The following is a 12177-nucleotide window of genomic DNA, read 5'->3' as shown; positions in this document are numbered from 1 at the left end:
TTCCGGCAGTAAATATTCATAGGCGTTGAGTGCGTTTAGTTATTCTTAAACGAAACGCATGGAAGGAGGTCGCGCGAAAAGTATACGTGTTTCGTTCTCGAGCTGATATTCTCGCTTAAATCCAATGTTCGAAGTGTTGGAAAAAAGCTGGCAGGATCAAAAATAATAGCCATCTTTTTATAAATATCTGTTATTTCTTTTTTTAACGATAATTTATTAATAATAATTCTTTTCGATACAATATCGTCCCCCTCTCTCTCTCTCTCTCTCTCTTTTCTATATACGTGCTTTACTTGAGCTGTGAAGACTTCGGTCATTAAATAAAATTATCAACGTCGACAGAGAGAAACAGCGTGGATAAACGAGAGATGCGTACACACGTCGGCGTCTAAACAATTTCACGCACAGTCGGTGTCACAGCGCTTTTATATTTAACTCGGCGTGTACTCTCCTATCGCGAGATAGGTACCCGTCCACGTCGTTCTACTCTCTGACCTTTATCCGCTTATCGGCACCTGTACGATAAGCGGCCAACCGTGAACCGACGACTTGTCGATTTTCAAAAACCGAAGCGTAAACTTCGTTTTCTATCCTGCTGTATATTTTCTATTAATAACAATACATTATGTATATGCGAAAGTGCTCAATATTATTTTTATCTAAATACTCCATGCGCACATATGTTATAAAATAAAACAATCATTTTTAATAGAAATTAAAAGAGATAATTAAATATTAAATATATATGTATATATATATATATATATATATATATATATATATATATATATATATCATTAAGACATATATTACTTATTGAATTTTTCTTTATTTCTCAAAAAAATGTCCAACACGTATTTTCCGAGAGCACGTTCCCCTCAAGCTTGTACCGTCGCGTCTCTGGTCGAGAGGGAGGGTGGTACGACTGGTCAGGGACTCCTCGAGAAAATTCTGTTGGCCGTGGTCGTCGTGCTTGAGCCTGTGATGACGATGCCCGGCGCTGCTGCTGCTGCGCAAGCATTCGTCACGCGTGCACAAACAGACGGATAAGACAAGAGGCGGGATGAGCGTGTGTAAGAGCGCGCAGTGCGAGATAGCGGCGGGGAAACGTTGCAATACGGCTCAGCAAATATTTGACGATTAGCTTGGTTTGCACTCTGCACCGCGCGCAAGAGAGCGCGCGGGGCCGCGTTTACAGTTACGTAACTATTATCCGGCTAACCGTAGAATTACCAGCGAAAGCGAATGGGAAGAAAATTTAAAAGAGAGAGACGGAAAATTATACTAAACCACGTTTAAAAAAAAAAAAAAAAAAAAAAAAAAAAAACGTGCACGTACAACACGTTATAATTAATTACGCGCCCAACGAATATGAAGATATGTGAAAATAAAACGAGATGGGAGAGGAAAAGGGGGGGAGGAATACACGGGAAAGTCGACGGTGTGTCTCCCGAGTGTCTCTTTATAATATTCTTCCGAGTAAAATGCTCATGCGAAATTTATGCCCACGCAGCTCTTTCTTCTCTTCGCTTCGAAGCATTCGACAAAGCGGACACTGGTAATTCTGACACGTGTAACTGCCGTTGTCATGCATGTCAGACGTGCCCGTCGCCGCCCGTGATCGATCACGGGCGATATCACGCGAAGATTGTGTCTCTACATGTGCAGAGGATAAAAGTACACGTCAAAACACGTGCGAATTCATGTCAGACGAAAGAGGATTGGGTGAGGGGGAGGGGGAGGGGAGGGGGACTCCTATAAGGTGAAAAGAATCTAGAGAGCCCGTTTTAAGTCCCGTTTCGGTCACGCTATTATAAAATGCGTTTTAATGGAGGAAAGAAGGTTGTAAGGAAAATTATAATATTTCTTACCGTGCACAATCATTTGTGTAATTAATGTAATAATATATATATATATATATATATTTTTTTTTTTTTTTTTAATCATAAAACTATTTACATAACGGTATGACTGTAATTATCGCTGTTTTATAACATGAATTATTCTTTCGGGAACTGGTATTTATTACGGAGCTATCGTAACTTTGAGCGCGGCGAGTTGCATCATTCACGTTTCAACTAAATGTATTTGATTGCGAAATTGGCAAACGATCTGCATTACGATCTGCATGTTTCAAGTCGATTTGAATGCCGCATTAATCTCCCAAAACCTTGTTCCGACACTTCGCTATTCGAATGTAAAAAGAAAGTGGGACAGTTGAAAATAGTTCATCACGTTATTTTAATAGTTTGAATTTTCAAGCAATGTAATTTAAGATAATTAATATATACGTTATTATAAGTTTCACAACTTTTTCGATTACAACTACTCGTTGCAACTTTCTATCATTGTTATAATTGTAAAGAAAAAAATGATAATATCACTTTATTACCATTATGATCAAATTATTGTACATTAACAATATAATAACATTATTAAAATTCACATATCTTTTAATCTCTATTGATACTGTAATTTCCTTCAATTATATCCAAAAATTTAAATTGATGAAAAACTATGCGAGAGAAGAATCAGAAAGAAGATAAATATTTGGACGAATTATATAAAGAATTCAAGAAGAATTCAGGAAGAAAAAACAAAGAGGCTGAAGTGACCTAGGTCAAGTTTTTCTTGACGAGAATACTTTAGCACGAAAAAAGATGCACGACGGACAGTATGATGATAATACTCAAGTATGAAGAAAATACTCAAGCGCGAGGGATCCGTGATAACTTCGCGGATCCTGTTCCTGTGCTCGTCGTGCATTTTTTTTTTCCGCGGAAGAGATTGCCGGCGGTGTTATTAGCATTTCCGTCTACAGAAACACGGCTTCGGAAACAAAACCGGTTTACACATAATTCCAGAAACATACTCTCGCGCACGATTAAGAAGGAATAAAAAGAAAGCTGCTACACAAACGTATATATACACGAGTATGCTTACACATGTATATACGTGTAATAAATTTGCGTATAATAATAAATTTGATGCCGCATTTGTGTCCTTTCCCCCCCCCCCCAGTCCTTCCCACAATGTCGTCACCATTTTCGTGATTTTCCTCCTTGTTTGAAAGATATTTCGCGATCGATCATCGACTTTGAGTCTTGTTATAAACAAACGTGCACCTTTGATTGATATTTTTAGATTTTTTGCAATTGTAAGCGCATTCCCTGTAACATTCGTTCACGTTCGACCAAGGCCCGAACCGCATCGGCGGTCGTTGGCCCGAAATGACATCGTTAAGTTGCCGCTCGCGTGGCAGTGAAAGGATTGACTCCAGGGCGGCGTTAGACCAGTGCTAGAGATCGGAGGAGAGAGAGAGAGAGAGAGAGAGAGAGAGAGAGAGAGAGAGAGAGAGAGAGAGAGAGAGAGAGAGAGAGAGAGAGAGAGAGAGAGAGAGAGGAGGCCGGTAGTACGATAGGTCAGGTTTTTCTTCCCTCGAAGGCGGCGGAGAGACACGCCGTGTTGCAAGCCAATGAGAAAAGACAAATGCGGAAAGATTGAGAAGACGTAGAAGGTGGAGAGATGCAAGAGACTCGCACGCAACAAACACATTGTAAGCCGCACGAAAAGGCTTTCTCCCGAGTTTCTTCGCTTTTATTTATTACGCCCATTTTACTTGAATTTATTATATTACATAAATTACATTTAACAAAAATTTATGAGATTGAAAAAATCGTAAATTCGGAGATTTACATTTTATTATCCGGAATAAAGACAATATTGTTAAAATCTCTCTCTTATGTATATATAAGAATAATATATGTATCTTTATTAAGTAATAAACTGTTTTATACTCCAGCATTTTCTTTTTTAATAAATAATGATATAAATCATTTAAATTATAGGTAATATGGGACACGAGAGCGATTAAAATTATGCGAGGTAGAAAGAGAGATTCACAAGAATTGAAAGGAGAAAAAAGAAAATAATAAGGATCATAGATTATACATTGAGAGAAAATATAGGCCACGCTCCCGGGGCGTCGGACTGCGCTATGATTACGATAATAATGCGAGAGCGTATAACGGTAAGCATCCGTGAAAGGCGAGCGGAGAGACAACGGCCGACTACTGCTGTCGAGAAAAAGGAGGAGTGACCCATGAAAGAAAGGAAGAAGAAAAAAGAACGGGGAAGACGCTAGACTTCTCTCAGCTCTGTACGAAATGACTTCCGCGTAGGATCCTTATCTTCGCGCTCTATCTTTGTCTCGTGCTATCAATCATTAAAACCGAACGCCAGTTGTATCGAATATCATGTACAAGGTGTCTATTTAAATCTTGTCAAAAAAGTTCCCTGATCTTCAATTTTTTTCAAAATTCCAGATAAAAAGAATATTTTTAAAAGATTTTTTTAGTGCAATTTTCTAAACAGAGTTTTTTTTTATTACATGCGAAGGAAAAACGTCATTTAAGTTTCAAGTGTGCTGAATAGCTTTCATAAAATAAACATTTTTTCATAACATTTTCATTTTTACTTATCACTAAAAATTATAATAAAGAGAATATGTACTGTTCAATATTTTGTTGAAATATTGAATATACATATAAACAAAGATAGATCAATATTTAATATATTTTAAACATATGTAATTACAGACATTAAACACAAATATTTTAATTTACTCGACTTTGACCGATTGTTTACAATATGAGAGCAAAATTATCAAGAAAAGAATTTTTTTTTATAATCTCCTGAATCCCAATAAAATTCTATGAGAATTCTTCAATTTTTCAAAATACAAAAAAGAAAATCCTTGAAAAATTCCAGGTTTTTCCAAGGGGTCAGACACTTTGTATATAATATTCTCTCCGTAATATTAATGATAAAAAAAACCCACAACTTTTTCAATGTTCTCTATAATATCTTTCATAAATTGAGAGAACTTTTAATAATAATTTTACAACGTATTCTTTTTAAAATATGACCTTTTACTTTTACATGTGAATAAAATGGAAACGTGGGCGAAAATCGACGACGAGGTAAAAGCTTGCCAAAAAATCTGACACGACCGAACTTCACCTCTTCGATCTTTCGATAATCCGTAGAGAAGGAAACCTTGCGTGGACGTGTGAATGCAGGTGGTCGCCCCTCTTTATTGGATTCGTTCTAATAGAATTTGCACCGTCCGCGCTCGCGCATCTACAACGATGTCCGCTCTTGAATTTTAATGCCCGAAATGGACGCAGAGCGAAGAGCGATTTTCTTTCTTTTTTTTTTTTTTTTTTTTTTTTTCGGATCCTCGCTTTTTTCTCGCGCGGAAATTCCCTTGCCTTGGCCGAATTAAAATTCTGCCGCTTCGCTAGTGCAGATAATTAAATATTTGTTATACGCGTGCATGTTATAGCAGAAGAGTACAAAATTTCGCACTGCGGTCAGACTTGATGTGCGAGTTAGAAAGATGGATGAAAGGCATCGAGACATCTAGTTGTTATTTTCAAATGTATAGATTTTTCTTATCAAGTTACTTTGTTTAAAATTAAATAAGAAAAAAAATGTTTAATAATATAGTTTAAAATAGTTTTTAAAATGTAGAATAAATTTCAAGGTATATATATTATAAATATCTTTACTTATATATTGTAAGTGTAATTTTCCTATATTATTTAAAAAATTTTCCAAAAATGATAGAACATACTTGATGTACGAGAAAGATCGATGAAAGATCTCGAGTTTTTTCAAAAATTATTATTTTCACTTGTACCAATTTTTCCTTATAAAGTTCTATTTTGTTTAAAATTGAACTAAAACAAGTAGGTATATAAAATAATTTTAAACATAGAATACATTTTTTTAATCAATTCAAAAACATATCGAAAATAATAGATTATGATGTAGTTTATTACACTTCTTTGAACGCATAATTCTATATTAATGAAGGTAGTAATAAAAATGTATAGAAACGTAGAAATGCTTTCATTTTCCTTGTTTGACCAGAGTATCTACTTGAATCTTGTAAAAAAAATTCCCTGATTTTCCAAATATTTATTTTCAAAATTCCAAGGAAAAATATCATTTTCAAGATTTTTTAATACAACCTTCTTTAAAATAAATTTTTCGTTACATACGTTTTCTAATGGTTCTCATTCAAACGAAGGAAAAATATTAACAGAACTTCTTAAGTTTCATATGCTAGATGTATCTATTAAAAAACTGAATAATTTTTGTAAGCATTTTTCAATTGCATAAAATTTCAATTTTCATCATTAAAAATTGCAAAGAATGAATACTGCATATATAAATTAGATCGCCCGAAACGCTAAACGTATACAAATACCGAAATGAGACACTAATTGTATTTCGATAGCTCTATCGACTTTAACAAAATTTCGTGTTATTTTTTCTTCAGTATATAATCACTTTTAATTCCCAGAGAGGATTCTGTGCGTGAAAATTATTAGAATATTTATAAAACAAATCAGATAGTCGAGACGTCAAACGTACAAGTACCGAGATAAGACGCTGGTCATATTCCGATTGTTCTATCGACTTTAAATGAGATTTCGTGTTACTTTTTTTTTTTTGTGTTGTTCTGCAATCACTTATACTTTTTGAACAAAGTTCTAGGTATGCGTAAAAATTGTTAGAATATTTATTAAACAAATCAAATCGAGAGACGACGTATAACATGAAATCTTATTTAAAGCCGATAGAATTATATATTGAAATATAACCAGCGCCTCACTTTAATACTTATACATCCAGCGTCTCGGGCGATCAAATTTGCATAATTAATAATATAATTCTAATAATTTTTACGCAAAATTGTCAAAGGACAAAGTTTAATCTATCAAGAATTCTAGAAGTATTAAAAATAAAGCTCTCATCAATTAACAAAGTGAGACGCCAGCTTTACACATACGGCTGATTGTTTACAATATGAGGGCAAAATTACATAAAAAAAGAAAACGAGAATTTTTAAAAAAATTCTCTGAACCCCAATAAAATTCTATGAGACTTCTCGATTTTTCGAGATACGAAAAGAAATAAATTCTAGGTTTTCCATGGGAGAGACACTCCGTTGACTAATAAATTCTTTTATTTGAAATAATATTTTGCTGTAATAGTTGAATTTTTATTGCATTGAATACTGAATGTCTTCGGGCTAAGAAAAACTAGTAAAGACTTGAATCGAACACGCAGATTCTGACATCTCGATTACCCCACGCCATGCCCATGGGCGTTATAGCGATTAAAAACGGCGACGTGCGCGAAATCGAGGTCGTCACCGAATGATTCTTCTTTTTTTATTTTTTTTTTTTCACGTCTCGTGCACGAGAGCAGACGGTGAAACGTGATGTAATTTGCAAATCCTATCGATCTCATTCGATCACACCGACGTCTATAATTTCATAGTAAATTAAGAAGCTGCATAAAAAACACAAAAAAGGAAAAAGAAAATGTAACCGCATAACAGAGAGATAGGTATGTTATTGAATTGTTAATATTCTTCAAGAGCGTCATCGATAATCCGTGAAACGAAAGTATAACTGATTGTGAGTAGATGATAAAAAGGAAATAAAAGAAATTAATAACAATCTATCAATAAAATCGATCTTAAATTAATAACGGCTTAATCATTATTTTCACGTTTCGACATTAGTTTATTGGAAAACTTTCAAAAATATTTACTTCTAAATGTTTAAGAAATTTTTTAAAAGGTTCTATTGAAAGAAAGCAGAAAGGTGAATGACTTTAGAGTTCATTGAACGCGAAACAAGCTTTATTGCACGAATATCTATCTTCACTTCGAGTCATTTTATTTATACTATTCATTTATCACATTGATTATAAATTGATGTCAAAAAGAATTAAAAAGAAAGAAATGAGATAAAGGAAAATTATATTTCACCCGCCTCTTATCTTCGTTTTACTACATCAACCGACGATAACGAGAATGTCATAAGTTTTCAAAAATAAAATGAGAGAGAAAATAGCGAAGATAAATCGTCTGAAAACACGAGATGAATTGCATTTGCAAATTGATTAGTGTATTCCATCGAGATGGAGGGAAAGAGAGAAAGTTTGGATTAAGGGAGCAAGTGGGATGGACACGAGTCATGAGTTCCGATTGTGAAAACCGGTAGCTAAAGCGATTCCTCGCCTTCTCGCGCTCGAGGATCCCCGAACAACGGGAGTGAAACTCGGTGTACGCGGCTCGCGAACAAGTCGGTCAGATTAGACAGCAAACGACAGTGATTCTCAAAGCAAGCATAAGAATAAGCGGCGACAGTCACTCGACGTTATTTAAAAACTGCTGCAACTTTTCTATCTCATTTTTCCATCTTCCATGTAATTTATTGATTTATTATTTTACCATCAACAGAGCGCCGCCTACTCGAATCTTGTAAAAAACTCTCTGAAATTTCTCTGATTTTTGTTCAACGCTCCAAATAAAATAAAGATTTTTTGGTGTAATTATAATTTTTTTATAATAAACTTTTTTATCATATGCGTTTTCTAATTTTCACTTGCACGAAGGAAAAATGAAAAGTCATTCAAATTTCAAGTTTACACATTTATAAATGTATTGAAAAAAATTAAATAATTTTGTAAAGATAAAAATTTTTAACTTTTATATAATATTTTTTATCACTACAAATTAAAATAAATAATATACTGCGTTCAATACTTTGTTAAATGCTGAATAAATATATATAAATAAAGATAAATATATTTGTAATTTACAGTATAAAAGCAAAAAATTATCAGAGAATTTTCTTTTAATTTTTGGGGAATTCCAAGATTTTCTGGAGAGTATACACCTTGCGTCAATCATTACGTTTTCATTATCACCAGCAAATGTAAATATAAATTTCTGTATTTGCATGTAAACTCACTTGAATTACACTGGGTTTTCTTTATTTTTATAAGATGCACAAAGATAAAAAAATATTTTATTTGTATATTATATATAATCTAAGCACATTATTTGTCTCGAGAAAGGTTGACAAAACTGTCTTAAAAATGGTACTGATTTTTTACCATATGCGGAATAAATTCCGCCGAATCGACTTTTTCCCAAGCCGGAGGATTAAATCATCGAGACGAATCGTGCGATTTCTCAGGAAAAAAAAGGAAATTTCTCGGAGGAAATCCCGAGTTGCATCGTGCACATTGCAGCGACAGTGCATCGGCATAACGATGGATGGTTGTTTGTCCCACGAGAAATGCATTGATCATCCAAGAGCTAAGTTTGGATTTATGCGAGTTAATACACTTTGGCGCGGCTTCAAGCGACTTTCAGCAACGACGAGGTGAATCGCGACAGAGTTTCCTGAAGTACGTTAATAAACGTCCTAGTCCTTAATCACATCAGCAAATGAAGGTATTCTAACTTGCATTTATCTCGTTTGGAGATACTCCAATTTATAACTTCCAGAATGCTGTCATTTTACACAACAAACAATTTCTCAACAAATTTATTTATTATACGTACATCTATATATTTACATCTTTATACGTACATAATATAAATTCTGGAATATAAATTAAAATATAAAACAAGACATTAAATAATTTGAAATATTAACGTAATCTAATAATATTTGCCAAAGCTTCCTCGTTTTCAAACTGCATTCCTTTTAGAATAACACACCTGGTTAAATGAATTCGAGAAATAAATGTAAGTTTATTGGCAGCTTGAAGGCGACCGATCCAATTGATTGAAGGCGCCGATAACGACGATGCAAATTATGTTGCGCGAAAGAGAGTGGCAGTCATTGGTGATTACTCGCTTCGTAGACTCGATGATGGAAACCGCGGTGATTAATCGGAGCTTGGAAAAAAAAGCAAGAAAGAATAGAAAGAGAGAAAGATAAAGCGGAACGAAAAAATTCAGAGAAAAAGGAACGAATAATAAACTACCCCGAAGGAACGATACAACCATGTCCGACTAAAGACCCGGCGAAACAAGTCCGATGATCACTGAAAAACGAGAAAAAAGGCAAAACTCCAATGCTGTGTTCCTGCATCCCTTTAGAACAGTAAAAAGAAGAATTACGGTCGTCTCTACCACTTTATCCAATCACAGAATTAGTTCTCTCCGACTGTCTCTACAATCCCTACAAGAGAATATATGGCATATTATATATCAATCAAATATATTTTATTTATTTATTAACGCTGGTATTAACGGAAGAAATACTCTTTGATATGCAACACAATCTACATAAAAAGCAGTGTGTAATAAAATGTGTAAATGCATAAGGTAATATTTTCGTTCGGAAAAAATTAAAGTAATTAAATAATGCTTCAAAGACAAATCAACACAAAAGTCTGCAATGTTTGTGCGATATATAATAATACTTGCGAGCAGGTATTATTAATATTCGATTTATACAAATAATTGTATTAAGTTGTGCGACGTGGAAAAGATTGAATTATTTGAAATATTTTTTATAATAAATAATATAAAAGTTTAAATCACTCTCAAGATATAAAATGATAAAGTAACTTACAATACAAATTGGTGATTAATCATATCTTTTTAAGTCATATTGAATATAGAAGTAAATCTAACGATTTTTCAGGATACGTTTCAAGTCAACGTATCAAATTAAAAAATATATTAATTAATGCTATTAAACGCATATATTTAAAAATGCTGCATTTTTTCTCATTTCTTTTTACAAAAAGCTATAAATATCGCACGACTGTAAGGCATAGCTGAAGACTTTTCTGGGATATCGACCCTCCGTTTGGGAAACTCCGGGACGAAGGAAAGAGCCCGTGTGTTAAAAGCGAATTGCCCGGAAGATGCGAGAGAACTCGTACACAGAAAGAAGAGAATCCGCGAGAATTCGGGAAAGAATACCGGTGTGTACGCGGCGATAAATTTCCAGAAAATTTATCGCCCGACCGAGTATAATTCAGCCCCGACCTATCGTGACGCGGAAAGAGCCTCGCGAGAGCGTTCCACCACCGAGCGTGAAAAATGGTTAAACGATTCCAGCGACCGCGAGAGATGGGCAGAAGCTACGCGATCGTAATGCTCTCGCGGCTGATGCTCGCGCGATAGAGGTGGATGATGTCCTACCTTCCTCGCGGAAGAGCGTATATACGTGGTGCAACGTACCTACGTAAGGCAAACCGGGTTGTTCCTCCCGTAACTTGAGGAGCTACGACCTCGTTTCTGTCACACGCGACTTCGTATATCACGTCCTGCGGCGAAAAGGGGGAGGGGGACGAGCCGCGAGGTCGACGAGAAAGGAAAGTGGCAAGAAAGAGGAGGAGACGGTGGATAAGATAGGAGAGAGGTACGCGATAGGGAGCGAACGAGGAGCGGAATAAAGAGGTTTATGACGTCCAGTTGGTGCGAGAGAAACAAAAAGGGAGGGAGAGGGAGAGAGAAAATGATTCGCCACATCGTCATCCTCGTCATGTACGGTCTTTGGACTATTCTCGCGGGATAGGTCGGTACCGATATCCGTGGCCACTAACTGTGACGACGACATTTTCTCGCCCGCGCTGTCGGGATACCGTTATCGCGAGTAGCTTGAGAAACACGATACTTTTATGCGCTATAAACCGATAGAGAAAGATATATATATATATATATATATATATATATATATATATATATATATATATAGATCTGTGCTACGAATTCATAGAACCGCCAATTGCTGATATGAAGAAATGCAACATTGGACGAATGTCGTTGGAATATTATTAAGCCATCACCGAGATATCCGTTAAAACATATTGTTATTATTAATATATTCTACTCAAATCTTGTAACAAAATTTCTTGAAAATTCCCTCATCTTCCAGATACTTTTGTTCACAATTCAAGGTAAAGAGAATATTTCAAAGATTTTTTTTGGTGCAAATTCTTTTTCTAAAATAAATTTTTTTATTTTACGTTTTCTTATACTTTCTACTCGTGCGAAGAAAAAAAGTTTCAAGTGCTAGATTTATAAATGTACTGAAAAAAAAAAAAAAAAAAAACTGAATAGCTTTTGTTAAGATATAAATTTTTAACTTTTATAATATTTTCATTTTTTACCACTAAAAATTAAAATAAAGTACTGCATATTCAATATTTTGTTGAAATATTGAATATATAAACAGAAGTAGATATATATTTATAACTTACAATTATAAAATTATCAAAGAGAGAATTTTTAAAACAATTCCCAGAGTTATTTCAATAAAATTTCATAAGAGTTCCTTT

General features: G+C 34.5%; 1 protein-coding gene across 3 annotated transcripts in view; it reads right to left on the bottom strand.

Moving 5' to 3' along the window:
* The window catches only part of LOC140671419 (growth factor receptor-bound protein 14), a 273947-nt gene that overhangs the window by 40609 nt on the left and 221161 nt on the right, over positions 1-12177 (bottom strand). The gene's annotated exons all lie outside the window — the stretch shown is intronic.

The sequence above is a fragment of the Anoplolepis gracilipes genome, chromosome 11, assembly GCF_047496725.1.
Source record: "Anoplolepis gracilipes chromosome 11, ASM4749672v1, whole genome shotgun sequence".
NCBI lineage: Eukaryota > Metazoa > Arthropoda > Insecta > Hymenoptera > Formicidae > Anoplolepis > Anoplolepis gracilipes.
The sequence above is the reverse complement of the archived record's forward strand: the minus strand, read 5'-3'. Positions and strand labels throughout refer to the sequence as shown.